The 26,790-nt window shown below is 40.7% G+C and overlaps 1 long non-coding RNA gene across 1 annotated transcript in view; it reads left to right on the top strand.

Annotated features, from left to right (window-relative positions):
* LOC309859478 overlaps positions 1-26,527 on the top strand; it is a 132,496-nt gene extending 105,969 nt beyond the window's left edge. Inside the window, exons 4-7 of the long non-coding RNA XR_014308723.1 lie at positions 4,710-7,800; positions 12,106-12,233; positions 15,661-15,767; positions 25,485-26,527. This is a non-coding gene — a long non-coding RNA (uncharacterized lncRNA). The remainder of the gene's footprint in view (positions 1-4,709; positions 7,801-12,105; positions 12,234-15,660; positions 15,768-25,484) is intronic.
* Positions 26,528-26,790: the final 263 nt, after the last annotated feature.

Here is a 26,790-nt window from a genome sequence, read left to right as displayed (position 1 = left end):
CTGCATTAACAGAAACATTTGCTCACATGGAAACATAACCCAGAGTAGCAATTTTGTTAATAAAGATACAGGTTTTCTTTTCATCCTTAGAACTCTTCCAAGCAGCTTCCTGACTATGGGCTACCGCCTTCTCGGGGACCGAGTCCCTGAGGTACATTGACAATTGCAGTATATTCACCCACGTTTCAGAGCCCGGGTGGGTGTTCTGAGCTGAGCCCCAGGGCTCCCTCCTAACACCCTGGGGTCTGAGCACATGTATTTTTTGTGGAGCAGGGAGTATAGAAGTGGAGACCCTAGAACATCGGAGCCAAAGCAAAGCTGTGCATTGTAGTAGGAAAATGACCCAGGAAGTATCCTAAATCTTCCCCTGCTCTTCGTGGCCAAACGTCTGGGGTTCTCTTGTATTCTCAGCATCCTTCCCTGCTCTTCTTCCTGCCATTTGGTGATGGTTCCTTCCCTGCCCTCTAACTGCTCTCACTGCCGTGATCAGTGGTCGCCATGTTACAAAACCAGGAATAGTTTCCTTCCTCTTACTTGACTGACCCATCCCCAGGATTTTCCACTATTGGTCCAGTTCTGGGGTTCTTGGCTCCATGTTGCCATGGCCCCACACTCCCCAAGTTTTCCTTTTATCTCTCTTCTACTCTTTTTGGGGGACTCCTTTCCAGGTTTATCTTCCTCTAACCTCCGACATTACGTGCTGGCTGTCCTTTGAGGGTGAGCCCTAAGCTCTGCTTTTTTCTCACACTTCATATACTCGCCCTGAGAGAACCCACTGCGCCTGTGGCTTCTGGTACCTCCTCTATGCCAGTGACACATGCTCCCCACCCCCCAGCTATGGACTCGCTGCTCCTGCTGTCCCACTGATTTCTCCCTACAAGGTCCCGAAGGCATCGCAAACTTAAAAGGTTCATGTCCAAATGCTCCATCTTTCCCCTCAGCCATGGTCCTCTTTGGTTCCACTATCCATTCTGTATTTGATCAGTCGGGGGCTCAGAAATGACTTGTAGCATCTTTCTCTTCTTGCTCTCCATGTCCAGGCATGATCCTGTCTTGTCTATTTTTTCTCTTAACTATTGTTCAACTCTTTCAACCTCTGTTTATTTCCAGCCCCTGACGCAGAGTCTGGAATACAGAGGCACTTAGTAAATATTTGATGGGTCAGTGACTCTGCACTCACACTTTCCTAGTCCAGGCTGCGATGGTCTCAGGTCAGGATAGCCACCAGAGCCTCTTACTATGGGTGTCACCACCAGTCGAGGTTCCCCCACACTGAACAGTGGGTCCTTATTAGAAGCAAAGGGTAGATCTATCCAAAAAAGCAAATCCAATCATGTCATTTCCTTACCCCAGCTTAAAATGTGCTAAGGGTTTCTCACTGCTCCTAGATAAAATAAAAATTTGTAGCATGAGTTGTAAGGGCTTGCGTAGCTTTTCCACTGCCCGCTTCTCCAGCCTCATCTCACACCACATGCAACCTTCCATCTTTGCCTCATGCACCCCCGCCGCACCTCTCTGCTTTATGCTTCACACTTGCCACGCTTCCTCTGGTCACGGGAACGTCTCCCAGATCCACTTTTCTCCTCCTTCGCCAATCACCACCTAGCTGACTAGTACTCATCCTCCAGGTCCCAGCCCTCAGGGCCAGCCACCTCAATCCCCCATGATACCATATACTTCTGAAAGTAATAATTTATTTTTAAATAAAATTTAACAAATGGTGTGTAATAAACCTTAATAAAGTAGGTGTAATGACTTGATTAATATTTGTCTCCTCTCAGAATGTAAGATCCACAATGACAGGAACCCAGCACAACTCGTGCTCAACACTATTTGTTAGATGCATTGAACACCTGTACACCAGGAGGCCAGGTCTGGGTCCTGGCTCTGCTTTGGATGGCTACATGGCCTTAGAGATAAAGGATTTGCTTGGATCAAAGAAAATCCCCTTCATTATTGAAATTTATCTGTACAAAGCAAAAACGCTGGTCCTTGAGGGTGGGGGGTGGGGGATCTGATCCATTCATTGATTTGCCCTTTAATGAGGGTCTAGTTTTAGAAGCTGGAGTCCAGGCAATGAGCAGAACTCAAGGGCCTTGATCTAATTTCTGAAATTCCCTCCACCAGCAGTGGTAAATGCTATGGGGGGGGGTGGATTTTCCCTGACTGAGCTTTGTATAAGGGAGATACTAGGAGGGAGCAGCAGCTTGCCTTCCTCTGGGGTTGCAGAGATATAGAAAGTGCACGGCTGGTCATACTCTGGGTTGCCCAGAGCTTGTCCTGGTTGCCCTATGGATTGAAGCACCCTTGGACTCTGTCCCTCTCTCTTTTGAAGCCTCCAGTTTCACAGCATTTCCTTCCAGAACCCGTGGGCCCATAATTTATTATAATTGAGGGCTGCTAACCATTACAGTGAATTTTCACATGCTTTGTCACATTTTACCTTCATGATAACTCTGATTTATAGGCATTGATTTGAACCTCATTTTTCATATTAGAAACACATTAGAGAAGGCAAGTGGCCTGTGTTCTGTGACCCCTCTAGTAAGCTTGGTTTCAGACTCAACGTTTCTTATTCCAAAGCTAGTGATTTTTCTATTATATTATGAAAATTACTTGTCCTATGCTTCCATGTTGTTAGGGATTGAATTGTGCCTGTCCAAAATTCATAGGCCAAAGCCCTAATCCGTAATATGATCGTATTTGGAGTTAGGGTCTTTAAGGAGGTAATTAAGGTTAAACGAGGTCATAAGGGTAGGGTGCTAATCCAGCAGGACTGTGCCCTAAAAAGAGGAGGAAACACCAGAGATCTCGCTTTCCTTCCCCATGCCAGTTCAGGGAAAAAGCCATGTGAGGGCACAGGGAGAAGATGGCTGTCTCCAAGCTAGGAGGGGCAGTCTCCCCAGAGCCTGACCCTACTGGCACCTTGATGTTGGATCCAGCCTCCGAAATGTGAGAAATTAATATTGTTTAAGTCACGCAGTCTATGGTGTTTTGTTATGGCAGCCAAAGCTGACCGGGACTCACAGCAGGTCAGATCTCTGCACCCGAGGGTCGGATGGGTATAAAGCTGGTGATGAGGCATGTAGACCCAAAGTCTGCATGTTGAAGGAGAGGCAATCCCAGATAGAGAGGCTCCAGGGTTGTAAAACATGGAATTGCCTCTCATTTCCTGGGCAGAGCTGGTTTTATTCACTGCTGGGTGCAGTGGCTCTGGGCCCATGGGAGTCAGCGGAATCCAGGACTCAGCAGATGTGTCCAGACCACAAGGATCCTTGTGTTCTGTGTTCCCTACGATCCAGCACACGGTGGTCCTAAATAAAATGTGACACATAGTTAAATTGGAGAGAATCATAATAAAGCAGTAAAGCTAAAATCTGTTATTTTAAATCATAGTATTACCTGACCCAAACGTCCTTTGGAAGCCCATCAAAAGATCTGTTGACTCTTCATCTACATTAATAGAGAGAAGATGGACTGTCAGACATGCACGTTGGAGCGTCTATAAGCAGCAGCAGGCCAGGTTGTGAGCGTGTCTCCCCCACCCCTGACCTCCTTCTTCACTTTAGCTCTGCCAGTGGAGGGCATGTTGTCTTTCCAGAGAAAGAGCCACCATCTTGGATGGACAACATCTTCTATCATTTTCAGGGAATGGCAGCCAAAGAAAGAAAATAAATCTCAAGAAGCCTCAGAAAATACACTTGGGTGGGCAGAGGGTCTTTTGTGGCCTTAGGGCTGCTTTTGATTGTATTTGCCTTATTCACTAATTTTACCTCTGTTGAGAGCCATTACAAGTTAAAAAGCAGCTGTAAGGGATTGGCTTTGGGGGCCAGAACTGGAAAGCACCTTTCTGGAGCTACACGTCAGCCTCACACCATATAGGCTCGTGGATAACATATTCCTTACAGGGGCGCTTGGCCGGTTCAGTCAGTTGAATGCCCAGCTTTTGGTTTCAGCTCAGGTCGTGATTTCAGGATCCTGGGATGGAGCCCTGCATCAGGCTCTGCACTCAGCGGGGATTCTGCCTGAGGGTCGCTCTCCCTCTGCCCTCTCCACACACTTGGGCACACTCACTTGCACTCTCTCCCTCAAATAAATAAATAAACCTTAAAAAAGTAGTGCTTACAGATCCATGAGAATTCCCTTCAGGAGACCGACCCCCTTGGCCACAGATGGCACTACAATCACAGGACCTCTGGCCCCAATTCTCTAGCTTTACACCAGAGAAAGCAGCCACATTCTGATAGTCATGGGTGCTTAAGGCTTAAAAAAAAACAAACAAACAAACCCAAAAACACTTTGTAGGGATCCCTGGTTGGTTCAGTCAGTTAAGCACCTGCTGTCAGCTCAGGTCATGATCCCAAGTCCTGGGATGGAGTCCTGCATTGGGCTCCCTGCTCAGTGGCGAATTTGTTTCTTCCTTTTCCTCTCCCCCTGCTCATGCATGCTTGCTCTCTGATAAATAAATAAATGAAATCTCAAAAAAATACACTTTATATTTTAGAATAAACTTAGAGAAAAATTGCAAAAATAGTGCAGAGACTTTCCATAGCCCTCACACCCAGTTTCCCCTATTAATAACATCTTATGTTAGTATGGTGCATTTGTTGCAGTTAATGAACCAATATTGATACTATTATTAAATAGATGCTGTACTTTGTTCAGATATTCTTCTTTTTTTAACCCGATGTCCCTTTTTTCTGTTTCAGGATCCCATTGAAGATACTATGTTACACTTCGTGGTCATGTCTCCATAGGCTCCTCTTGGCCAGGCAGTTTCTCAGACATAACCTGTTTTTGATCACCTTGACAGTTTTGAAGAGTATTGGTCAGGAATTTTGTAGAATGACCTCCATTGGGATTTACCTGATGTTTTATGATTTTCCAGTTTTCTCTCTTGTGATGTCACTCTTTCCCCTTCTCTCTATCATACTCTTTGGAAGGGAGTCACTATGCATAGCCTACCCTTAACAGATGAGGAACTTGTTCGATCTGCTGAGGATACAGTGGCTTAGTTTTTATGAGCTGAATTCCAGTTAATCCAGGACAACTCTCTATTTGAGAGAAGCCTGAAGTGAATCCCCTGGAAACTCAGAAATCCCCCTTTTTCTGTGAATAACTATGGGTCTCAGAAAAGTGTTGAATAAGAATCAGCATAAGTTTAGACTTGCATTTTGGAGTGGGAGTGTTCACAGTTCTTCACAATAGTTCAACAGTTCTGCTCCTTATGCGTGAGGTTCTTTATTTTAAATGTGAGTGTTAGTTTTGCTTTAGGGTCAACAGGCTTTTTTTTTTCTTTCTTCTTCTTCTTGAAATTCAGTCTTTATGTTGGCATTTTTTTTTCTTTTTTTGGTATGCCAAATCATTTCTAAGTTATTGTGCTTAGGCATAAAATCTAAATGTCTCTGTAGCACATACCTCAAAATAAAAAGTATTTCAGTTTCTTTCTTTCTTTCTTTCTTTCTTTCTTTCTTTCTTTCTTTCTTTCTTTCTTTCTTTCTTTTTTTTTTTAAGGTTCGGAGTGTTGCTGCCATGCGAACAGGACTGGTACTAGAATGAGCCAATTTTTGAAGCTACTGTGAGGGAAAATGAAGGGTGCATTATAAAAAAATTTCAAGTTGTTTTAGTAATCATACAAAATTTGTTCTGTTCTGTTTCCATATTCAATTTGTCCAACTTGGAGTCTTCCACTGCCTTTATTTTAAAGAATATTTCAATAGAGTCTTTTGTCAGCACAGGCCGAGCAAAGAAGAAAATACTGGCTATTCTGCCAAAAGTCATAAATGAGTCAGTAAGTTATTTTCTATAAAGATGCAGTGAAGTCTTTGCCCCACAAAACAGCTGTCTACCAGAGAAGGCAAAGCTATGGCACGGGCATAGGGTGTAAATGCCTGCCTGTGGGCACCGTCATTTGCTGGCTTGTGGCAAGAGCCTTATTTTTTTTTTTCCCCTGTTCTATTTGGGCAACAGGTGGTTACTGAGCTGGCTTATTTGAAATTGCTCCTTGGATTGATTGTGGGCTTTCCTGACTCCCTAGCCCACGTAAAATCCTCCCTTCACAAGCTCCCACAGTACCTTCAACCTCCTTATCCTGTTACACTTAACAATTGTGAATACATAGTCAATACTGTGCGCGTTTGGTGTTTGCTAGCACCTCTGCTGGGTTATGAAGGGCCTGAGAGCTGGGAACACATGTTTATAGTTCACAGATAGCAGTGATTTATGGCTCCTTCCACCTCGAATGCTCTGTGCCTACAATATTCAATACTGTAGCCACCAGCCCCATGCGGCTATTTAGATTAAAATTATGTAAAATTAGGGGCACCTGGGTGGCTCGGTGGGTTAAAGCCTCTGCCTTCAGCTCAGGTCATGATCCCGGGGTCCTGGGATCGAGCCCCGCGTCGGTATCTCTGCTGCGCGGGAACCTGCTTTTTGCCTGCCTCTCTGCCTACTTGTGATTTCTCTCTCTCTGTCAAATAAATAAAATCTTTAAAAAAAAATTACGTAAAATTAAATAGGATGAGTGATTCAGTTCCTCAGGTAGTTGGTAGTTACTGTATTACAAGTTCAGTTATGAAATGTTGCCATCATCGTGGAAAGTTCTACTGGACAGTGGAGTTTTCTGTCTTGTTTGACAGATCCTGGTGGTGGCAGATCCCTAGGGATAGGATGGGTTCTAGAGTTTTGTGTTCATCTCATTGTCCTTGTCTAGAACACAGGAAATGAGGAGATGGACTGAAAGATTTATCTGTTCTTCAGAGTTTTTGCAGAAGACCCACAGAGGAACGCCCTCTGTACTCCTTACTATACAAAAGGCAAGACCCAGAGGTTAAGCACAGGTGTGTTGGATCTGGGTAGCCTGGGTTTGAATGTTCTATTACTTACTCCTCTGAGCTTCCACTTCCTTATCCATAAAATAAGGGTAATACTAATGTCTCCCTCATCGCAATGTGGAGGTATTGATGTAGTACTGCTTAAATCTCACTTAGCAGGTTCCTGGCACACTCTAAGTGCTCCCATGTGTCAGCTCTTGGTATTAATTTCGTACTCCTTTGTTATCTACCTTAGGACCGCCATTCATGTTTCAAGAATCAGACCACATATCTTAAAAAACTATGTTCTGACTTGCTGTCCCCATCCTACTCCATCCTCTGTCTAGCACTGTGCTCACTCCAGAGCCCAAGAACCCTTTATTTTAGCTCTTACTTCATTGCACAGTCTTTTCTCTCCCCTAGAAGGCTATGAACATCTTGAAGACAGGTTCTGTGCCTTGTCTTTGGATCTGCAGAGCCAGTGTCTTGTCCACTGCTGGCTTTCAGTGCTTGTGAGCTCCTCATGGGAGGTTACAGATTGTCAGTATGCAGCTTTAGCAGGGATGAAAATGCGTACCCATAGGTTGCCAGGGCCTGGTTATTTTGGGGCTAGGTGTATGGTGATTGTTAATTTCTAGGTGAGTATGTGAAAAGTGTATCTTGCCAACTGAGCCCTCACTGGCAAGAGATCTGGTGCTATGATCTGAATGCTTATGTCACCCCCTCCTCCGCCTAATCCATATGTTGCAATCCTAATAGCCAAGGTGATAGTATTAAGAGGTGAGGCTTTGGGGAGGTGATTAGGGAATAGAGTAGAGCCCTTATGAATGGAATTAGTGTACTTATACAAGACAACTCCAGAGACATCCCTCACCCTTCTGCCATGTGAAGATCCAATGGAAAGGGGATATCCATGAACCAGGATGTGAGCTCTCACCAGACTGAATCTGTCGGCACCATGAGCCTGAAATTCCCAGCCTCCAGAATGGTGAGAAATAAATTTTTGTTGTTTATAAACTACCTAGTTTATGTTATTTTGTTACAGCAGCCTGAACACACTAAGACATTTGGTAACACTGACCCAAACAGTGGTTTTAGAGCCAAACCCCAAAGGATACCAACAATAAGGTGAGTTAATTCTAGCTACTTCAAACGATTGCAAATGTAAAAAAAGAAAATGCAACAAAGTACTAACCGATAATTCTTTTTATTAAGATTTATTTATTGGGGTACCTGGGTGGCTCATTAAGTCATTAAGCGTCTGCCTTTGCCTCTCAGGTCATGATCCTGGGGTCCTAGGATCGAGTCCCACATCAGGCTCCCTGCTGGGCCTGAAGCCTGCCTCTCCCTCTCTCACTCTGCCTGCTTCTGTTCCCTTTCTTGCTGTGTCTCTCTCTGTCAAATAAATAAATAAAATCTTAAAAAAAGAAAAAAGATTTATTTTTTTGAGAGAGAGAGGAGAAAGGGAGCATGAGCAGGAGGGGCGAAGGGAGAGGGAGAGAGAATCTCAAGCAGACTCCATGGCGAGTGTGGAGCCTCACGTGGGTCTTGATCTCAGGACCCTGAGATCACCACATGAACTGAAACAGAGTCAGATGCCTAACTGACTATGCCACCCAGACATCCCAGCTGATAATTTTTTTAACGAAAAGGATCTCGCTACTGAAAAGTTGTCATTAGGGGTAAACTCAAGAAAGTGAAAATGTGAAGGTTTTAATATTTTTTTTTAATCTGCTAAATTTTCTGCTTTTCCAAGAGTGACAAACATTGAGAGTAGGACCCATTTCCATCTATTATCTTCTCATTTAGGATTTCAGAACAGCTGTCATTGGACATATTGCTCTTTCTAGGAGGATTACTATCTCCAGAATTAAGAATATGTCATTTAACTTGGAGGAAGGATATGCAATTTTGAACCTCAGTTTTTCATGTAAAGAAGGTTGTTTTCCTGCCTCTTTTACTGCTCAAAATCCCTAAACTTGATTATCAAGCAGAGAATTTTCTAGAAGGACTAAATTTTTAAAATACAGCCACCAGAAATTTCCATCAGAATTTTTCTGCTAACTGAGAATCTTTTGCAAAATGTTTTCCTTTTACACAAGAAAACTTGAATCTCCCTTGTTTCTGATCATTCAGGATTACTTGGAAATTTTTACTGTAATTGTCAACAAGAGTTGGCATGAAGCCAGATTTCATGCTTTCACTTTGAAGTTTAGCTCTCATCATCTAGTTTTATTATTATTATTATTTTTTTTTTACTTCCTTATTACTTTGCCTTAACCCCTTCTCAGAGCAGTTCTCTTTTCTACTTGGTTTGGATGCCAGAGAGTGTGGGGAACAATAAGTTGTATAAAAATATTCCTAATTCCCTCCACTTGTTATATAAGGAAAATTGAACTACTATTTTTGTAAAAGTGTTTTATCACCACCAGGTAAGGATTTTTTTTTTCAGATGAATTATTATTATTATTAAATTTTTAAAAAATTGAGGTATACATATAACATTATATTAATATATATATTAATTATATATATAATAATATATAACGTAATGATTAGATATTTGTATATATTGTAAAAGGATCACCACAATAAGTCTAGTTAACGTTTATCACCATTCGTAGTTTCAATTTTTTTTTCTTAGCCACAGGTTAAGTTTGATGGTAAAGGCAATGAGGCTTCCAAGCAAGGAATTCCAAAAATCCCTAGTCTTTAATTTATAGACAAATTTAAAAATTATAAACAAACTAAATGGTTTAGTGTTTTTAGGCTCTGATACACTATTTTCTTATAAATGATGAATCCTTGGAGGCACCTGGGTGGCCTCAAGGTGGGCCCTGGGTGGGTTAAAGCCTCTGCCTTTGGCTCAGGTCATGATCCCAGGGTCCTGGGATCAAGACCTGCATTGGGCTCTGTGCTCTGCAGGGAGCCTGCTTCCCACCCCCCACCCCCACCTGCATCTCTGCTTACTTGTGATCTCTTTCTATCAAATAAATAAATAAAGTCTTATAAATAACGAACCCTTTTAGATAAAAGGAAAACCCATTATAAGCCAATCTCAAAAACTCCCATTACCACACAGTTTTTTAAAAATGTTTGATGTCTTTGTATAATTTTTACTGTATTATACTACACTATATTTAATAAATAATTTAATAAATAAATAAGTAATTTTCTAAAAATCAGAGATAGAAGTAATCTATCTCTGGATAGATTCAGTGGATCTAATCTCATTGAAAATCACACCATAATTTAATTGTGGTGCATGTTGTAAAATTACAAACTAGGTTGATTTTACAGTTTTACTAATTCAAGACAGGGCACTGATCTGAAAAGACTAAGAGTCTATATGGTGTATTGGACATATTTGGGTGGACACTGGTAAAGCTGAAAATCTCAGTCCCCTGGGTCTCTTTGAGCCTCACTTGTTAGAAGATGTGACCTTCCTTCCTGGGTCTGAGAAGTTCAGCTTTTTCTTACTTGAAGACCTTGTAATAACCTTACCAATTCCTTCTGTTAAATTAATTCTGTTGAAACAGAATGTGGTTTTAATTTTCCCAACAGGCTTCTGAATGAGGTGTTATCCTAAAACACTCTAAACCATCATTTTATTCTCCTTGAAAAGAGTTTCATGGGCTGGGAAAAAAATTTATAATAAAGATTACCCTTTGTCTATGTAACCATTGGCTTTTATTTCTACCTTACCATCTACCAGATGACACTCTGATTTTTAGTTGATATTTTATTTATTTATTTATTTGAGAGACAGAGAGAGTGTAGGTGGTAGGGAGGGGCAGAGGTAGAGGGAAAAACAGACTCTTCTCTGAGCAGGAAGTTCATTGCAGGGCTCCAACCTAGGACCCTGAGATCATGACTTTAGCTAAAGGCAGTCATTTAACCAACAGTCCCCTGGGTACCCTTTAGTTGATGTTTTAAAAAGAGCATAGTGTATTAAAAATTTCTGCTCAATTTCTTAAATATGGAGATCATATTTACATGGTATCATGACATCTCATTAAAAGTATCTGGTTGATAAGAGACTTTTAATCTCGCAGAACAAACTGAGGGTTGCTAGGGGAAAGGGGGTCGGGAGAGGGTGGTCGGGTTATGGACATTGGGGGCTGTGTGTGCTGTGGTGAGTGCTGTGAAGTGTGTAAATCTAGCGATTCACAGGCCTGTACCCCTGGGGCTAAAAATACATTATATGTTTATACAAAAATTAAAAAATTAAAAAAAAAGTATCTGGTTGATGTTATAATGACACCTCACAATTTACAGTGTGTGTGTGTGTGTGTGTGTGTGTGTATTCCTTTGATTTGCACCAACAATAGCAATTATTGGTGAAGCCAACTAGTTAAAACCAAGCTTTGGTCTCCACCTACTCTTAAACCTGAACTTTCTCCGTGTCATTACCACCAATATTCTAGTTAAATAAACGTCAAGCTTAAAATCAACTTTAACTTCTTTATCTGATGAGCTTTCAAATTCTATTCCATTTGTTGAGTCCCTATGCAATAAGCTCTCGTTACCTCATTTTCTTTGCGTGTATCTGTTTCCTTTTTCCTGCTCCTGCCGTGGGTTTAGCACAGAAACTGCCTCTGAAACAAGCTATATTCTCATTTGCACTTTTCTGTTTCCACTGCTCCCTGTTATTTCATCATGGTGGTCTCCCTACCAGACCTTCTGACTCTTCTTCCTCGTGCCTCTCCAGATTACCTTTGCTGACAGAAGTTTAAGGCAATCTCTCTGAAGACCCCGTATGTACTTTGTGCCATTAAAAGACTATTAACATAGCTCAAAACTCTGGTAAAGAGAAAAGTAGCACAACATGTCTCATCTGACCTCTTTTGTTGACATTCCTATATCTGAGGGACACAAACAGTTGAGTAAGCAGAGCTGGGTAACACGATGATCACATTGTTCTTTACAGAAAGTAATTGTTTCTAGTCTTAATATTAAGGATGATATTTAATGAGGTAAAATATATTTACCATGCCATATGAAAAATATATATACACATTGACATAAGTAATAATTGTCCCCTGCCTCAGCTGTTCAGGATTTTGACAAGGTAATGCACGCCTCACCGGGTCCCGCTGATGGCATCTCCGAGTATCTTTATTTAAAAGAGCTGGAAGCAACAAGGCTGGTGTTGATTTTTTGTTAACGAAGAAAAAGATCCAAGGCTGGGCTGACCTTTACTTATCCAGAGCCTGTTTTAGTTTAGCAAAATTCAATCTGCCTGAGATGAAAAGAAAATTGACTTTCTTATTTTCATTGTCCTATCCTGCAGGGAAAAATAAACTGAAAAGGTGAACGCAGCTGTCTGATCATCACATCGGGCGGCTCTGCCTTGCAGCTGCAGATGCATAGGAAATTGAAATTTACAACAACATGGGCACTGCCCCTCCTCCGAAACAGGTCACTGTAGTTGTATTTGTATTATTGGTTTTTGCTTTACATATTCACATTTCTGCGCAATCAGTTCCTTATAGAAAACTCTGTGTGGCTCAGAAATCAGAGTTTCATTAAACATGGGTAGGTAGCCCAAGGCATTAATCAGATAAATATTATATCACTTGGGAAATCTCTTTCAGGTTATCTTTTACCTCTTCCCCTCCCCCTTACCCCTGTCTTTCCCCTCCCCCTTATTCCTATCCCTCTCCTGTACTCACAGAGCCTGTTAGAGCCCAAGAGTGAAGCAGGATCCTGCCAATCATAACTTTTGCTTTTAAGATTTTTCAGGAGATGGTGCTCAAAGTCCTGGAGCAGGTGCAATTCTCTTCCTGAAGGCACCTCTTCTGTGTCTTCCCAGGATTCCTGATCCTAAGAGTAGACCTTTTCTGTAGGCAAGAAACACTTGTGGTTCTGTGTATATATATAGTGGATAAGAGGCTTTGGAGTAAAACGTATCGGACAGTTCCTCTCTGTCACTCATCAGGTACATGATCTCTCAAAGGCTCAATTTCCTCACACACACACCACACAGGGATGGCTGAGGATGTAATGAGATAAACAAACTAAAAAGAAATTATAGAATACCTGTGTTATTGAACCCCAAGTTCCACTGCCTGTCACTTGAAAGGCTAATACTCAAGAGACAAGTTTTGATTGGAAAGGAATTTGAGCTTTATTCAGGAGTCCGGCAACCTGGGGAGAAGGCCGACTCTTGTTTAAAAGCCAACTCCAAGGCTTCTGCCTGGTCCAGGGTTTTTTTTTTTTTTTTTTTTTAAAGGAATTTAGGGTAGTTAATCACTGAAGGGAGGACAGTAGGCTGTAACATTTCTTGATCATGGACAGACTTGGTAGTGCTGGCTATGGTCATTGTCTTAGCTTGGGCGCTGTGTGAGGAGGTCCAGTGTGTGCTTCATGAAGTCCTTTCTGCAAAGGAGGGCAAGGTCTACAGATGCACAAAGGGAAGTTAGTAAAGTCAGTTGTATGACCTTAAAAAAGAGAAACATTTTGGGGCGCCTGGGTGGCTCAGTGGGTTAAGCCTCTGCCTTCGGCTCAGGTCATGATCTCAGGGTCCTGGGATCGAGTCCCGCATCGGGCTCTCTGCTCAGCAGGGAGCCTGCTTCCCCCTCTCACTCTGCCTGCCTCTCTGTCTACTTGTGATCTCTGTCTGTCAAATAAATAAATAAAATCTTTAAAAAAAAAAAAAAAGAGAAACATTTTGCTAAAAAAAATTGCTGGGCTAATCAGAAATCTGAGGCATCTTCAAACAGAGTGGCTGGACTCTGTGGCCTGGGAAACTTCTGGTCCTTCATTCCTCAAGGCCAAGGGTCTCTAAATCTCAAAGAAAGCAAATTAGTTCTGTTACGGATCAAGGCACTTAGGTCAGCAAGTAAGGAGTGTGTTATCTTGAACCAAGATAACACTTGCCTTGCTACTCCTGCGGACATCACTTGGAGTTGCTTGCTAGAGATTCCTAGGTGCTCTCTCTTAACTTGGATGGGTCAGGATCTCTCTGTTTAATCCATGTGAAGTATACTTCCCATATGGTTTTGATGGGTAGTTAGACTTGGAAGCTGGATGGGCTTGGAAGAAGCTGAGGGTCTTGAACTTCTACTTTCCTCATTCATCCACTTCCAACTTTTTTTTTACATTAAAAAAAATATTTTATTTATTTATTTGACAGAGAGAAGGAGCACAAGTAGCAGAGAGGCAGGCAGAGAGGAAGGAAGCAGGCTCCCTGCCGAGCCCGATGTGGAGCTTAATCCCCCATGACCGGAGCCGAAGGTAGACACTCAACCGACTGAGCCACCCAGGCGCCCCCACTTCCAACTTTTAACAGGAAAATCCCTTCTGTAATGTCTTCAATAAGTGTACTTCTAGCACCCATTTAAACATCTCCAGAGACAGGAGAATCACTGTTTTGAGTTTGGGGTAGCCTTGGGGTAGCCTTTTTCATATTTGGCAATTTTCAGAATGCTTTGAGACTCAACCAAAGCCTCCCCCCCCCCCCCCCGATGCTAATTCTACTCCCGGGGAAACACAGGATAGATTATCCTTCTTCTTATTTGACAGCCTTTCAAATATTTGAAACATATTCCATGTCCCCTAGAGTGTTCTCTTCTCTAAATGAGCACATTTTGCCCCAAAGTCCCAGTTCTCCAGTTTCAACCACTGCTTAATCTAACCCTTGCCAAATGTATCCCATGGCTAGATTCCCAGTTGCTGTACTTATCCTGTCCTCCCAGAGCTGACTTGCCTTTGAAGTTCACATTCCTCATTCCCAACCACTCTTTCCCTTGGCAAGAGTAGACAAAAGATGCTCTTTTGTAAGTTGCATCCAAAGGAATATCACATTTTTAAATTTTGTTTTCCATCTCTTCAAATATAACACAATCTACTCAAAACCAAAACACTTAATACAAAAATATAAGATTTTTAGTTGTAGGACTCTGATGGGGATAGGAGACTGAGACAACCTCCAGCCCAACTTCTTTCCATCAGACCCATTTTAAAGATTAGATTGGTAAAGTCACTATGGATAACAGTTGAAGGTTCCTCAAAAAATTAAAAATAGAACTACCATACCATATAAACCAACAGTTCTGCCTCTGGGTATATATCCAAAGGAAATAAAGTCACTATCTCAAACAGATATCTGTACCCCTATGGTCATGGAGGTATTATGTGCAATGGCTAAGACATGTAAACAAGTGTCCATAAACGGATAAATGGATGAAAGTAAATGTGGTAAGTAGGTACAATGGAATATTATTCAACCATAAAAAAGAAGGAAATCTTGCCATCTCTGACAACATGGATAATCTTGAGGACATTCTGCTAAGTGAAATGAGCCAGACAAAGAAATACAAATACTATATGATCTTATTTGTATGTGGAATCTAAAAAAAGCAAACTCATAGAAACAAGGAACAGGTTTGTGATCTGCAGAGGTACGGGATAGGATGTGGGGAAATGAGTGAAGGGAGTTAAAGGGTATAAACTTCTAATTATGAGATGAATACATTCTGGGATGTAATATAACAGCATGGTGACTATAGTTAACAATGCTGTATTGTATGTTTAAAAGTTCCATGAAAATAGATTTTAAATGTTCTCTCTCTGTGTCAAATAAATAAATAAAATCTTTTTAAAAAAGAATAAAAATAAAATGAAGATATTGATATTAGCAGTGTCTACTTCATAGCACCGTTGAGCACAGTAAATGAGAAAATATTAGGAAACTCTTGGCAGGATGTTTAAAAACATTGGCTCAACAAATACTTTGTGCAGACTGGGAAAAAGAATCTAGGCCTTCAGACATTGAATGCCAGTCTCTTCCCATTGGGTTCTGTTGCCACACCCAACGTGGCTCATGTGTTTTTCTTGTCCCCAGTTCCTGGAATATCCCAAACTGAAGGTCTCACAAGGCCACTGAGGGGCTGCTGAGGAGTACTAGATGAGCCACTGAACTTCTCACCATCCTGCTCCAGCTGAACGAAGGTAATCACATCTCATGCTTTCCTTGATGAATCAATGGCCATGGGATGGCAGTTGATGTCCTTTTTATATGCTGCCAAGAGCCTTGCACAATTGACTGGCCACCTAAACATGTGGCTTTACTTCTGATGAGTCATCAACCTGGAAGTTTTATCCAGGCAGAAACTTATGCCAGTTAATCATACCCAGATGCAGAAGCAGTCAGGTATGGCAAAACTCCTTTTCTCTACAGTTCTTCCCCTCATCCCCCCAATTTTAGCCTTTCTGCAAATGTGGTTCTTGAATCACCTGCCTTAGAATCACTTGGGAATTTTTTTTTTTTTTTTTTTTTTTTTTTTTTTTTTTTTTGTAGAAGAAGGTGGGGGAGTCGACAGAGAGAGAGGGAGAGAGAGAAACTTAAGCAGGCTCCATGTCCAGTGTGGAGCTCAGCACAGGGCTTGATCTCACAACCCTGAGAATATGACCTCAGCTGAAATCAAGAGTTGGATGCTTAACTGTCTGAGCCACCCAGGTGCCCTCTTGGGACACTTTTTACAAAGGCAGATTGCTGAATTTATTCAAGCTCAGCTGAGACACTCTCTTGGGGATAGGGCCCAGGAATCTGCCTTCTAAAGGGCACCCTTGGTGACACTGAAGTTGGAGGATTACTGAACAGATGGATCCAGAAATCAGTGTTTGGAGAACTATGACCACTTGAGAACCATTGTAGAATTGAGAGAAGAACTGAAGCAATTCCTATTAGCACGAACTAGGTCGAAGGCCGGGGGTACCAAATGATGGGCCCGGCCCCTTACAGGTGTGCAATTTAGACCCTAGACATGTAAAAACGTAAGAAACATGTAGGAAGACAAGAAATTACATGAGTAAGTATTTATATGGGTAGGCCTGATGATAAATGCTGTAAGGTTTCATGAAATAGGTCATCAGTATAAAAAAGAAGGAGATATGATTGAAAAGGAGGTAATATGGTCAGGGTTTGGGCGAATGGCTGGAGATTAAAAAAGTATTTTTAAAACTGGGGGCAATATGAGTAAATGTGAGGACATGGTAACAATACAGTGTTTAGAGGTATTTGACGGAGAATTGGATGGGTGGATTGGGGGTAAAGAATTTGTAATTTTATGTTGTTACTTCTTTTTTTTTTTTTAAGATTTTATTTATGATTTACTTGTGAGAGAGAGAGAGAGAGAGAGAGAGAGAGAGAACACACAGGCAGGCAGAGTGGCAGGCAGAGGCAGAGAGAAAAGCAGGCTCTCTGCTAAGCAAGGAGCCTGATGCTGGACTTCATGCCAGCACTTTGGGAACATGACCTGAGCTGAAGGCAGCGGCTTAACCGACTGAGCCACGCAGGCATCCCTATGTTGTTACTTCTAAAAGGAGTCAAGAGAAGACCTGAGATGCTGGGTCTCAAGGCTGCATTGTGAAATCTTAGATAAAGATTTCTTGATCTGTCTAGTAGGTACCCAAGTCATTCTAGAACACGGTAGTTTTCTGGAACATTTGGCACTGGGTCTCTTCTTCCTGTCAAAGACTTTCACCCAGAAATATGTGGACCAGCTCTACTTTGGGAAGGTGATGATAAGCTGAACAAAAACTAAATACAGCTTTTGTGAGAAAACCCAAAACCTTGTACAAAGAGGAGAAAGAAGTTAAAAAGGAGGGAAAACAAAAGCCAGAGATCTACTTTCTTTCACTTATATTTTTAACCTGGCCTCAAGAAGTCACTCCCTTGTTGTGGAAACCCAGGTGGTACCTCTACAGTAATCCACACACACTGCAGGATTCACCCACCATGCTTAGCTTCCCAAAATACTGCTGTTGACATGGGAACTGGCAGCCTCATTCATTTTCAATAAGACTAAAACATACAATCACATTTTTTTTTCTGGTTGCACTGAATTATTGAATTGGATTATTCTTGTTTTTCTTTTATTTATTTTATTATCTTTTAAAAAATATTTTCAGTTTTTTCCCACTTTGTTTGTTTGTTTGTTTGTTTATTTAACATATAATGTATTATTGGCTTCAGGAGTACAGGTCTGTGAGTCATCAGACTTACACACTTCACAGCACTCACCATAGCACCTACCCTCCCCAATGTCCATAACCCAATCACCCTCTCCCTAACCCTCTTCCCCGGGAAACCCTCAGTTTGTTTTGTGAGACTAAGGGTCTCTTATGGTTTACCTCCCTTCCAATCCCATCTTGTTTCATTTTTTCATTCCCTATCCCCCCAAACTCCCCACTTTGCCTCTCAAATACCTCATATCAGGGGGATCATATGATAATTTTCTTTCTCTGATTGACTTATTTCGCTCAGCATAATACTCTCTAGTTCTGTCATCACAAATGACAAGATTTCATTTATTTTGATGGCTGCATAGTATTTCATTGTATATATATCTCACATCTTCTTTATCCATTCATCTGTTGATGGACACCTAGGTTCTTTTTCTAGTTTGGCTATTGTGGACATTGCTGTTATAAACATTTGGGTGCACATGCCCCTTCAGATCACTACATTTGTATCTTTAGGGTAAATACCCAGTAGTGTGATTGCTGGGTCATAGGGTAGCTCTATTTTCAACTTTCTGAGGAAACTCCAGGCTGTTTTCCAGAGTGGCTGCACCAACTTGCATTCCCACCAACAGTGCATTCCCACCAACAGTGTAGGAGGGTTCCCCTTTCTCCGCATCCTTGCCAGCATCTGTCATTTTCTGACTTGTTAATTTTAGCCATTCTGACTAGTGTGAGGTGGTATTTCACTGTGGTTTTGATTTGTATTTCCCTTGATGCTGAGTGATGTGGAGCACTTTTCCATTTGTCTGTTGGCCATCTGGGTGTCTTCTTTGCAGGAATGTCTGTTCATGTCTTCTGCCCATTTCTTGATTGGATTATTTGTTCTTTGGGTGTTGAGTTTGATAAGTTCTTTATAGATTTTAGATACTAGCCCTTTATCTGATATGTCATTTGCAAATACCTTCTCCCATTCTGTCAGTTGTCATTTGGTTTTATTGATTGTTTCCTTTGCTGTGCAAAAATTTTGATCTTGATGAAGTCCCAGTAGTTCATTTTTGCCCTTGCTTCCCTTGCCTTTGGCAATTTTTTTAGGAAGAAGTTGCTGCAGCTGAGGTTGAAGAGGTTGTTGCCTATGTTCTCCTCAAGGATTTTGATGGATTCCTGTCTCACATTGAGGTCTTTCATCTATTTTGAGTCTATTTTTGTGTGTGGGGTAAGGAAATGGTCCAGTATCATTTTTCAGCATGTGGCTGTCCAGTTTTCCCAACACTATTTGTTGAAGAGAATGTCTTTTTTCCATTGGACATTCTTGACTGCTTTGTCAAAGATTAGTTGACCATAGAGTTAAGGGTCCATTTTTGGGCTCCCTATTCTGTTCCATTGATCTATGTGCTGTTTTTGTGCCAGTACCACACTGTCTTGATGATGATAGTTTTGTAATATAGCTTGAAGTCTGGAATTGTGATGCTACCAACTTTGGCTTTCTTTTTCAACATTCCTCTGGCTATTTGGGTTTTTTTCTGGTTCCATATAAATTTCAGGAGTATTGTTCCATTTGTTTGGAAAAAAAAATGGTATTTTGATAGGGATTGCATTAAATGTGTAGATTGCTTTAGGTAGCATAGACATTTTCACAATATTTGTTCTTCCAATCCAGGAGCATAGAACATTTTTCCATTTCTTTGTGTCTTCCTCACTTTCTTTCCTGAGTACTTTATAGTTTTCTAAGTACAGATTCTTTGCATCTTTGGTTAGGTTTTTTCCCTAGGTATCTTATGGTTTTGGGTGCAGTTGTATACGGGACCAACTCCTTAATTTCTCCTTCTTCAGTCTTATTTTTGGTGTATAGAGATGCAACTGATTTCTGTGCATTATATCCTGACACTTTACTGAATTCCTGTGTATGTTCTAGCAGATTTGGAGTGGAGTCTTTTCGGTTTTTCACATAAAATATCATATCATTTGCAAAGAGTGATAGTTTGACTTCTTCTTTGCTGATTTGGATGCCTTTAATTTCTTTTTGTTGTCTGATTGCTGAGGGTAGGACTTCTAGTACTACGTTGAATAGCAGTGGTGATGATGGACATTCTTGCTGTGTTCCTGACCTTAGCGGAAAAGCTCTCAGTTTTTCTCTACTGAGAATGATATTCACTCTGGATTTTTCATAGATGGCTCTGATGATATTGAGGTATGTACCCTCTATCCCTACATTTTGAAGAGTTTTGATCAAGAAAGGATGCTGTACTTTGTCAAATGCTTTAAGCATCTATTGAGAGTGTCATATGGTTCTTGTTCTTTCTTTTATTAATGTATTGTATCACACTGATTGATTTGTGGATATTGAACCAACCTTGCAGCAAGGAATAAATCCCACTTGGTCATGGTGACTAATCCTTTTAATGTACTGTTGGATCTTATTGGCTAGTATTTTGGTGAGAATTTTTGCATCTGTGTTCATCAAGGATATTGGTCTGTAATTCTCTTTTTTGATGGGGTGTTCGTCTGGTTTTGGGATCACGGTAATGCTGGCTTCATAAAATGAGTTTGGAAGTTTTCCTTCCATTTATCTTTTTTGGGACAGTTTCAGAATAGATATTAATTCTTCCTTAAGTTTGGTAGAATTCCCCTGGGAAGCCGTCTGGCCCTGGGCTCTTGTTTGTTGGGAGATTTTTTTTTTAAGGTTTTATTTATTCATTTGACAGAGAGATCACAAGCATGCAGAGAGGCAGGCAGAGAGAGAGGAGGAAGCAGGCTCCCTGCTGAGCAGAGAGCCCGATGCGAGGCTCCATCCTGGGACCCTGGGATCATGACCTGAGCAAAGGCAGACGCTTAACCCACTGAGCCACCCAGGTGCCCCTGTTGGGAGATTTTTGATGACTGCTTCAATCTCCTTACTGGTTATGGTTATGGGTCTGTTCAGGTTTTCTATTTCTTCCTTGTTCAGTTTAGGTATGTCTCTGAGAATGCATCCATTTCTTCCAGATGGTCAAATTTGTTGGTGTATAGTTGCTCATAATATGCTCTTATAATTGCTTGTATTTCTTTGGTGTTGGTTGTGATCTCTCCTCTTTCATTCATGATTTTATTTATTTAGGTCCTTTCTTTTTTCTTTTTGATAAGTCTGGCCAGGTGTTTATCAATCTTATTAATTCTTTCAAAGAACCAGCTCCTAGTTTCATTGATTTGTTCTACTTTTTTTTTGGTTTCTATTTCATTGATTTCTGCTCTGATCATTATTATTTCTCTCCTCCTGCTGGGTTTAGACTTTCTTTGCTGTTCTTTCTCCAGCTCCTTTAGGTGTAGGGTTAGGTTGTGTATTTGAGACTTTTCTTGTTTCTTGAGAAAGGCTAGTATCACTATAAATTTTCCTCTCAGGACTGCCTTTACTGTGTCCCATAGATTTTGAACAGTTGTGTTTTCATTATCATTTGTTTCCCTGAATTTTTTCTATTCTTCTTTAATTTCCTGGTTGACCCATTTATTCTTTAGTAGGATGCTCTTTACCCTCCATGTACTTGGGTTCTTTCCAACTTTCCTCTTTGATTGAGTTTTAGCTTTAGAGCATTGTGGTCTGAAACTATGCAGGGAAAGGTCCTAATCTTTTGGTTCTGGTTGAGACCTGTTTTGTGACCCAGGATGTGATCTATTCTGGAGAACATTCCATGTGCACTAGAGAAGAATGTGTATTCTGTTGCTTTGGGATGGAATGTTCTGAAAAATCTGTGATGTCCCTCTGGTCCAGTGTGTCATTTAAATTCTTTATTTCCTTGTTGATCTTTTGCTTGAATGATCTGTCCATTTCAGTGAGGGGGGGGTGTTAATGTCACCTACTATTATTGTATTATTGTCAATGTGTTTCTTTGATTTTTTACTAATTAGTTTATATAGTTGGCTGCTCCCATGTTAGGGGCATAGATATTTAAAATAGTTAGATCTTCTTGTTGGACAGACCCTTTGATTATGATATAGTGTCCTTCCTCATTTTTTATTATATCTGTGGCTTAAAATCTAATTGATCTGATATAAGGATTGCCACCCCAGATTTCTTTTGATGTCCATTAGCATGGCAAATTGTTTTTCACACCCTCATTTTCAATCTGGAGTTATTTTAGGGTCTAATATGAGTTTCTTGTAGACAGCATATTGATAGGTCTTATTTTTTTTTAATCCATTCTGATACCCTGTGTCTTTTGATTAGGACATTTAGCCCATTTACATTCAGGGTAACTATTAAAAGATATGAATTTAGTGCCATTGTATTGCCTGTAAGGTGACTGTTACTGTATATTGTCTCTGTTCCTTTCTGGTATACTACTTTTAGGCTCTCTCTTTGCTTAGAGGAACCCTTTCAATATTTACTTTAGGGCTGGTTTGGTGTTTACAAGTTCTTTTAGTTTTTGTTTGTCCTGGAAGCTTTCTAACTCTCCTTCTCTTTTCAGTGATAGCCTGGCTGAATATAGTATTCTTGGGTGCATGTTTTTCTCATTTAGTGCTCTGAATATATCATGCCAGTTCTTTCTGACCTGCCAGGTCTCTGTGGATAAGTCTGTTGCCAATCTAATATTTTAGCATTGTATGTCACAGATGGCTTGTCCTGGGCTGCTCTCAGGATTTTCTCTTTGTCACTAAGAATTGTAAGTTTTACTATTAGATGACAGGGTGTGGACCTATTTTTATTGATTTTGAGGGAGATTATCTGTGCCTCCTGGATTTTGATGGTTGTTCCCTGTGCCATATTGGGGAAATTCTCTACAATAATTTGCTCCAATGTACCTTCTGCTCCTCTCAATCTCTCTTCTTCTTCTGGAATCCCAATTATTCTAATTTTGTTTTATCTTATGGTGTCACTTATCTCTTGAATTCTCTCATGGTCCAGTAGTTGTTTATCTCTCTTTTGCTCAGCTTCTTTATTCTCTGTCATTTGGTCTTCTACATCACGAATTCTCTCTTCTGCCTCATTTATCCTAACAGTAAGAACCTCCATTTTTTATTGCACCTCATAAATAGCTTTTTTGATTTCAGCTTGGTTAGATTTTAGTTCTTTCACTTCTCCAGACAGGGTTTCTCTAATATCGTCCATGCCTTTTTCAAGCCCAGCTAGCACCTTGAGAATTGTCATTCTGAACTCCAGATCTGACATATTACCAATGTCCATATTGATTAGGTCCCTAGTCTTTGGTACTGCCTCTTGTTCCTTTTCCTTTTTTTTTTTTTTTGTGGTGAGTTTTTTTTCTTTGTCATTTTATTCAGATAAGAATATATGAAAGGGAGAGTAAAATACTAAAAGGGTGGCAAAGACCCCAGAAAAATGTATTTTAACCAAATCAGTAGCGACCCAAAACCAGGGGGAGAAGAAAAGGGGTAAAAAGAAGTTTAAAAAAATTAAAAAAATACATACATATATTAGACTGATGAATAGAACAGAGACACCTACTTGATTTTGGGTGTATTTTGGTCTCTTAGAAGAAACTACCTCCCAAAAATTTTTAAAGAAAGAAAAACATATATATACAAAAATAAGGGTAAACACTATGAAGGGATTAAATATGACTGTAAGGATGAAAATTGAAAAAAATTCTAAAAAAAGGAATTGATAAGATAAGTTGGTTGGAAAAGAAAGAAAAAGAAAGTGGCAAGAATTTGCTCAGTCTGGAGACTAGAACAAAGCCCTGTGCCAGATTTAGGGTATATATATATATTTATTTTTTTTTTTAAAGATTTTATTTATTTATCAGAGAGAGAGAGAGGGAGAGAGCAAGCACAGGCAGACAGACTGGCAGTCAGAGGAAGAGGGAGAAGCAGGCTCCCTGCTGAGCAAGGAGCCCAATGTGGGACTCGATCCCAGGACTCTGGGATCATGACCCGAGCCGAAGGCAGCTGCTTAACCAGCTGAGCCACCCAGGCATCCCTTAGGGTATATTTTGATGTATAAGATGAAATTGTAGCCCAGAATTTTTAGAAGAATAAGCACTATATGTATACAGAAAATAAAGTTATATACAATGAAGGGTAAAATATGACTATGATAATGAAGGTTTTAAAATATTTTTTTAAAGAAAGATATTGTTAAGATAAACTAGTTAAAAAACATTAAAAGATGAAAGAGGAAAAGTTAGAAAAATTAGAATAAGGAAAAAATGAAATAAAAAATTTAATTAACTTTGCAAGATTAAAGAATCATGGGGAGAAAGCCATGAATTCCATGCTTTGGTTTCCCCTCCTCTAGAATTCCACTGTTCTTCTTGATTATTGAACTTGGTCTTGGCTGGATGTTCTTGCTGATCTTCTGGGGGAGGGGTCTGTTGTAGTGATTCTCAAATGTCTTTGTTCAAGGTAGTATTGTGGCACCCTTGCCAGGCGCTGGGATAATTAATCACCTCCCTGACCACTTCTGTAGAGTTCTGGAGGATGGGAATGAAAATGGCAGCCTCCCAATCCCAGGTCTTGAGGAGCTGAGAGCTCAGGGCCCCACTTCTCAGTGTGCCCTTGGAGAAAAGTGCTCAGTCCCTTCTGTCTCCCTGGTCTCTGGCTGTGCTCTGAGCTTACCAAGTCTGTGAGAAAGTGTCTCTCTCTGTGGCACACGTCCCATTTGGAGTCTCCAAACCCAGTAGATTCCCGCCTCCAGAGAGGAGTCTACTGGAGTCTCCCTGATCTGCCACGTGTGGGGTCCTTGCTTAAAGAGCAGTGGTCTGAATGTGCCATGGATCACAGTTTAAGGTAATCCTGAGATGAGAGCTCACTCCTTGGTTCCGTCTCTGTAGTCAGCTTCCCTGCTCTGATACCTGCAAGCTCTGTATACTCAGACACCCCCAATCCTTTTGAGACCCCGCAGGACCTGCGACCACACTGTCCTCATGAGGGCTTCACCCCAATTTAGCCTTTGGACCGATGCTCCTCAGTGGAGCAGACTTTTCAAAGTTGGAATTTTGTTCTGCGTTGCTCCATTGCTTGCTGGAAGCTGGCTCCTCCCCCCATGGTCTATCTTCCCGTCACTTTGGATTGACTTCTCTGCACGTCCTACCTTTCAGAAAGTGGTCAATTTTCGGTTTCTAGAATTGTTATTCTTCTTCTCATTGACCTCCTGTTGGGTTTGTAGGTGTTCCAAACAGTTTGATAACTATCTAGTTGAACTGCTGTGATCTGATATCATCTCAGTGTGCTACTCCTCCACCATCTTGACTCCTCTCCTAGATTATTCTTATGTTAAATCCCAGATCACTTGGAAAATCTGTACAATACTAGCTTAATGTTTTTTTCTCTCTCACCTTCTTGGAGCATTAGAGACATAAACCTTGTGCTTTCTCTTTCCATTTCCTAGCAAGGATAATATCATTCATTTATACTACTCAGGGATGGCACTAGATGGTAAGCTAGGATCATAGAAGGTATGGGTAGAGAAACCCATTTAGCCTCTAAAGAATTTTCTTGGGATTCTCAGTATAAGATGTCCAAAGCAATTGAAAGCACATGCTATATGGGAGAGTCACCTGGTGGCTGGCTGTCTTGTAGCAGGGATAAATATACCACTGTTAGTGGAAGGCATGAAAGCAGCTGTCTCAGGTGTGCGTGAGAAAATTGTGCTTGGTTCTAGATTTACACCCAAACTGTAACTCAGGAAATTCATCTATGTGTTAAGAATGGTGACAATTTATTTTTTTTTTCTTTTAGCTGCCTAATTTTCATTTCTTTTTCTTTTGGTAGAGAATAGTCCCATTTTCCTCTGGAGGTCTCCAGCTCCCTACCCTCAGAGAGTGTGTTTTGGATGAATCTGATCACTTCCTACTCCAAAGGAGGGCATCTGACTTCAGGTCTGAACCAATCAGCACACTCCAATCCTTTGGCCACAAAAAAACTGGATACTGTGATAGTCATAGAACCAATGTGAACCAACAAAAACTAGAACTTGACTGAGTTGATCAGGAGAGAGACATGTGTCTCTTTTCTCCTGGAATAAACAGACTCTGCCTGAAACTTCTGTAGCCATCTTGCCATGATGAGACGAGAAAGGGTCAACACACAGAAAGGAGGCTTCCTGAGTGAAGCCACCTGGGATGATAACCATGACCCTTAGACTTTTTATTTTCATGAGAAAATGAAGTCTTATTATGGTCAAAGCATTTATGGTTGGGTTGCATGCTGAATTTTTTTTTTTTTTAAGTCAAGGGCATTTTCTTCTTCTGATGCTAATCAGCCATGTTAGAAATACTACCTCTTTGTTTTATATTGATTCTCAGTGGATCAATATAATCACACTTTAGTTCTAAGCTCTTTTAAGCTCTCTCAAATTCTTTTCTAGCTAATGTGCTAATAATAAACACTTAGAGACATGAGCAAAGCTGCTCATTTAAAGAACCTCATAGTTAAATCTCATCATAAATCAAGGCATCTTCTTGTAAATTGTTAGCCACTCTAACTTAAGGGCTTTGTAGATTCTGTTTTTCATCTATTCAGGCAGGCACCACTCCTAAGACTTATTCATGTTTGATCTTTGGCTGGTGTTTCTCCTGATTTCCCAGCCATTGATTTCCCACTAATGGAGGTATGGAATGGTACTCACTTAGTGAAACATACAACATTAATTTCCCTAATCTTCAGGGTTCCTCATAGAATTACACCCTTTGTGTGTCATTTTGCTCTTTCATGTCAAACCATGTCACAGAGGCTTTATGTTTGTGAATCTTAAGGCTCTGGCCATAAGCCAGATTATAAAATGGGAATAAAATAAATGCTCACAATGATAACATCATTTTTCCCTCTGGTATTATTGCCTCTTGAAGTTTGTGTCACAGAAGCCCATGGGGGATAAAAGAATATAAACAGAATTGGGTAAGTCATGTTTTATGCTTCAGAGGGGACCAGCCACAATAAATTGCAGAATGTCCTCAGAATTTGGCAAACTGGTCACAAGTGACTTGTCCAAGAGCAATTTCAGTGGTGTGACTGAGGCTTGACTGCAAAGGATTGAGAATGTAGGGGATGTCAAAGTGGGTGGCTCATGAAGTTTTGT

This window comes from Mustela nivalis, assembly GCF_964662115.1.
Source record: "Mustela nivalis genome assembly, chromosome: 2".
In the NCBI taxonomy this organism is placed as follows: Eukaryota; Metazoa; Chordata; class Mammalia; order Carnivora; family Mustelidae; genus Mustela; species Mustela nivalis.
This window is presented reverse-complemented; position numbering and strand designations above follow the sequence as displayed.